At 45.0% G+C, this 5632-nt stretch overlaps 1 pseudogene; it reads right to left on the reverse strand.

Moving 5' to 3' along the window:
• Positions 1-2187: 2187 nt before the first annotated feature.
• LOC146171618 (chromobox protein homolog 3 pseudogene) lies at positions 2188-2703 on the reverse strand (annotated as a pseudogene).
• Positions 2704-5632: the final 2929 nt, after the last annotated feature.

A 5632-nucleotide genomic window follows, 5' to 3' on the forward strand; every position in this document is an offset into this window, starting at 1 on the left:
GCCGCCAGCTGTCCGGAATTTGCTTATTCGTTATGACTGTTTCCAAACATTAGCAACGTTTTCTTGCTTCTTGGACAAAGTTCAATAATCAGCTTCGTCGGAATTTCATCTATGCCTGTAGATGTGCTTTTATATATATCTGTTTCTGCCATTTTCCAGTTTAGATTGGTCAGTTCTAAGATGCTTTGTATTCGGCTATCTTGTGTTGCTTCCTGATCTGCGGAGATTAGATTATCATCACTCTTAAATGACTCGGCTATGACTGATATAATATAGTTGGCTGCGTTGTCTCCTTTTAAACAAGTTCCCTCGATATCTTAAATCCGGTATTCCTTTATTTGATTCTTCTTCCCTAGCCAGCTTATATGGTTCCAGAATTTTCTTGGTCCGCCTCTAGTGGCATCATGTATGTCAGCCATCCAGCGATCGGTGGACTGCTTTATTTTACTTTGGACGAGGGCCTTTACCTCGTTTCTTTTGTCGATATGATTCCCATTTTTGGTCGATTTCCTCTTGAGTTACCTGTGCTTTCTTTGACTCTCGGTGTTCCCTTGAAGCAGCCCGTCGTTGTTCAATAGCTTCCCTGATTTCCTTATTCCACCAGCTCCTTGGCTTCCTCTTTCTATTCCAGCGGTTTGCTACTTTAACCTCCTTAATGTTCCTCCTTTGCAGTAGTTCTACTTGTTCATAGCCCCAGTCTTCCATGGGGCTTTTCTCTATTGCTTCCTTTATGTTTGCTGTTATCTGCACCATTTAATTGTCGTTCAATTTTGCGTTTACGTTTTGTCTAAATTCCATTTCTCTTTTCATCTGCAGACTAATACATTTATGATCCGTTCCTAGACTACCCTCCCCTTCTTCGACTATTTCCATTTTGTGCGACCTTGCTATAAATTCCCTGCGACAGTAGACAATGGTCGTCTGCCAGTTCCGGAATTCCCACGTTATTTGTCCCTTATATTTTGTTTCTCTATTTACAGTACCTAGATTGTGCAGAACCTGGACGTCGCCACCTACCTTCAGCGTGGTGAGAAAGCTTGACAACTTGCATGGCTGCGCATTAAGGACCAACAACGCAACGGTGTCCGACAATACAACTTGCGACGCCGCCACGCAGAGTACAAGCCGGTAGACCTAGACAGGGTATAGATGCCAATTCGCCGCCGCTGACTGAGTGAAAAGTTGTTGTGTCGATACGTTGGGCCGTACAAAGTCCTTCGCCGCGTCGGTCAACTCGACTATGAAGTCATTCCCGACGGAACGTCAGCATCACAACGGCGACGCGCACGCCCAGAAATTGTTCATGTTGTGCGACTGAAGCCATATTACGCGCGTTAAAGAATCCGTGGTGTGTAAAGTTTGTAATGTTCGTTTTTAGGTTACTTTATCTTGGAGCATCGAGGCGATCTTTTTTAATGGGGAGTAATGCCGCGAGACATTCAAAACTGTTTTTTTTTTTGTTGTTGTTGGCCCCAACAAATGTCGGTGATTTTATTTCCACTTATTTCGTACATGAACATAAATCCGCGAAACGCTTCGTCTCGAAGCAAAAGAAAAAAACGTAACCCGTCATCGTAGTGAGCTCAAAGGACTTCATCTCGAACGGGCTAAAGCGCGATATTTTGCGACCAGATTTCATTTCAGTACAATTTTATTCTTTATCATTAGTTGCGATGAATAAAATACTGAGGTTTCCCTTCACGCTTCTCTAACTAAAAAGATTCCAAGGAATAGGAAAAATATAAGGGCGGACCTCAAGGCACGTGTAACGCTTTAGATGATTGTCTGGGAAAGAAAACGAGTTGGAATTTGCAATTTTAAGAGGAAAGAGCAGCGTTGAAAGCAGAAATACCAGCAATGTGGCATCAAAACACGTCTTTATGTATGATTTTCACCGAACACGCCGGGGTGCACCGCAAGAACATCAGAGAGAAGCACTTCACCCCACAAAGTCATGTCGGTTACACATGCTACAGAAAAAAAAAAAATAAAACTAGGAAAGGTTTCGTCTGCACATGGACAGAATAAATCAGCAAGAAATTGTGGCGTTGCTCGAGAAAGGCGACGACCAATGAAGCCTGTCCACCGGTGGCACGAATGATGACGTGTTTGGGAGGAATACAAAACTTGGGCCGCGAAAAGTAACAATTCGGTGGTGGAGGGGGGGGCGGGGGGGGCACTCGCTCGCTAAGCCTTGGACAACTTTTCAGCCTCTTCATCGCGGTTTCCGCAAGTTTCCCAAGTCCGGCGCTCCTCGTAGAAGCGAACCACCACCTGCGGGCAACGGACGTTGGCCACTCGCGCAGGCACAATGTCCACTTCGTCACAGTCCTTCCACTTGATGAGGAACATCAGCTCCCCTGAAGAAACGGTTGCCCCGATAATGCGATCCGGGTCCAGGCCCCGGTCGAAGCCTCGTAGTTTAGCGTCACCCTCGGTTTTCTTCTTCTTGCGGCTCGGTTCGTCGCTGTAGTCTTTCATCTTCTGCGCGGGCTGTGACTCCGATTTTTTCTTGCGCTCCTCTTCGAACTGCCAGGCTAGGTTCTCCTCCCAGGTGTTTTCACTGCCCCCGTAGCCTTTGCACTTGAGCGGAAACTCAACCTTGCCCGGCCACACGCGCCGGTTTTGAATCTTCTCGACGATGAATTCTTCAGGCTCGGCAGGCGTATCGTACTTGCGAGTGCGCGTCTTGTCCGTCCTCATGCAGGGGAGTAATGTTTCTGCGCAGTAATTCCGCGAAACATTCAAAGCTCTATTTGCTGTTTTTAGCAGCGGCTGGCATGCGGCCTTATCACTCTGATTCGGCCACAGGTATCAATTCTGTAGTCTTTGTTTGTTCATGATCGTTGTCGCGGAAGACGCATCTCGAAGGTTCCGGCCACCCGCGTGTGGTTCCAGGTTGTGCTAGTTTGCAGCTTTATATCGATGTTTCGAGCTGCCTTTAAATTGACGGATTGACGTTTGTTGCGCCGCCAAGTTCTTTTTTTGAGGGCTCAGCCCAATAATGAGCTCATTACAGTGCGATTACGCCTGCCTTCTCTTTTGGTGTTTACGGCCTTGTCACCACCACGTGACAATATAAAACCCGTAGCGCCCATATCTCACCGCATTGGTCACACAATTCAAATTGCGAATTTCCGGAGTCCTCCACAACGGCTTCTCTCATAGCCTGAGTCGCTTTGGGACGTTAAACCCCACAAACCACAATTCAAGTTGCGCACCCACTTCGCACACTACCTCTTTCTCTTGTTCGCTCTTTTCTCGAGCAGCTACAGACTGGCACGGCCTTTCCTATGCCATCGTAGCCACCACATCGTCACCTGCCTGATGGCAAACTTCTCGAATAAAAAATAAAAGAACGTATAATCGATAACCATTGCAGTTTTATTTTCTGTGTTTCAAGTGTAATCCCACCGCTTATGGGGAGGAATAAAAACTGAGCTGAAAATATGAGACGAGGCTTTTAACACTGCTTTTCTATTCCAGGATTGTTTACATTTGTTTGTGTTCGTTGCTAAATTAAGCAAGACACAGTATATCTTACGTACAATTAAAGGCATACAGTGAGAGGTATGTAATCGGTTCGAATTCGTATCGTAAAATAGACTCCAACTTGATGGATGCTAAAGAGTGGTATGCATCACCGTGCACAAGATGTCTAGCGTTAAATGTATGATACGAAACCACGTGAAAATGTTTTGCGACATGTTACAACAAGTCCATAGAGAAACATACTTAAAGAGTGGTCGACACTTTCATACGGCCTTGCGGCCGAGCTACTGCATTACCGCCAGCGCCCCGAGCGACTGGTCGGCTCGTAATTACGTCCTCCGAGGTTTTAGGCGCGTGTTTTTGCTCTATTTCGGTTTTGGTTTTGATAGCAATGTTTTCGATTCTGATTTACCTTTTACTGTTAAAATATTCAACTACAACGTCTATAGTGGCGCGTAAGGTCTTTAATGATGCTATGCGTACAAACGTAATAAAGTCGCGGATCGCAGCCTTTTTACTGGAAATACCAACAAGGTCCTCGAAGACCCTAAGCGACGCTTACTTTGTTCATGCAGGTTGGAAAATAACAACATAAGCGGTTCTTATCGTTTGTTTTAAATGTGATTTAGCCAGTTTTGTCAGTTGAACACATAGCTAGGCATGGGTTCCACGCAAAATATTTATTTCTCTTTATTTTATTTTCAATTGTACAAAAAGAATACTGGATCACACATTTTAGAAAATGCAAAAAAATCACAAACAGTAGTCAGACAGAAGGCGTGGTAAAGCACCCTGCATAGTGTCACGAACAAAAGAAAAAATTGCGCATCCCCGCTGCGTGTTTTTCCTTCAAAACATCACCCGTGACGGCAACACAAAAGGAGTTGTGAAAGGCTAGACACAAGTAAGGAGGAAAAAAATGCAGGTACAGCCCACGCGGAATTTCTATACTTCCACCTTGAGCAATATATGCTGTTCAAAAATTTAAACACAACACACTGAATACATAATAGTATAACAAAAATGTGCTTATACTCCTGATCGTGATCGAAACTGCCCTCTGTCCGTATGAGAAAGGCATTACAGGGAGCCCACTCTACGCGGCTAATAGCAGTAGATGTCCTCAAAAATGCAGGCCACGAACAGGCAGCCGCGTTTTTCAGACCACAACGAGAATGCTTTAACCATGACAAGGAACTCGGCTTGCAAAAAGGTGATTAAGAACCGTCAAAAGCGCATGCAAATACAGCGAACATCTTTCACAAGACGATCTCAAATGCGCAATACAGTGTTCTTGTAGTGCCAAATGAATGTTTGTGAGCCACCGGTAAATTCTGTGTTTTAAACCATCAGTGTTACGGGCTACTTAGAAAATTAAGCAATGAAATGAAGCACATGCTCTTCTGAAAAACACGATCAAAAAACAAACAGTGACTACACACTACACTTTAAAAGGGCGCCATGGCTCATATTCTATGTTACATGTGGAAAATACAGCCACGCAGCGCAACAGACGGCTCACTTAAAGCATTCTTTGCTCAAGGAGCACCAAAATAACTACGCAGGCAAACAAGTTACCGACAAAACGAGGCGACGCATTGAAAAGCACGGTGAGGTACCCGGCGGCACATGAATGGCGCCGCATCAACGTTTATCTGGAATGGAAAAAGGTAGCGTAGATGCAATGCGGTGTATATATAATAAACTGTCTACCTTTGAGATGAAGTGGACGCCAACATCATTACGCCGCCTCGCGGGTGGTCAGACCCTCGGCCGCGAAACGGCTCGAGTGTCCGCTCTTTACGTAAGTATGTTTTAGCCGCTGTCTATACTTACTGTCGTCCTTTAATTTCATTCTTTTCATTTTTTAATACTGTCCTGAATACTCTTCAGACTGATTCGTATTTTTGCTTTTCAGACTGTCCCGTGCTCGGCGTAATGTAGAGGACACATTTGGCATACTTGCCAATCGCATTCGCTTGCTCCACATAGCGATGAACGCCCACACAGAGCGCGCTAAACAGCTGTCAATGTGACATTCGTGTTAGACGACATTTTGAGCGTCGATATTACATGTGATGAAGATGCAAGTCTCGACCTTGGCACCTTCTCAGCAATGTTTGAGCCGGCTTCACACAGT

The sequence above is a fragment of the Amblyomma maculatum genome, unplaced genomic scaffold (assembly GCF_055883805.1).
Source record: "Amblyomma maculatum isolate TAMU_Amacu unplaced genomic scaffold, ASM5588380v1 scaffold_19, whole genome shotgun sequence".
In the NCBI taxonomy this organism is placed as follows: Eukaryota; Metazoa; Arthropoda; class Arachnida; order Ixodida; family Ixodidae; genus Amblyomma; species Amblyomma maculatum.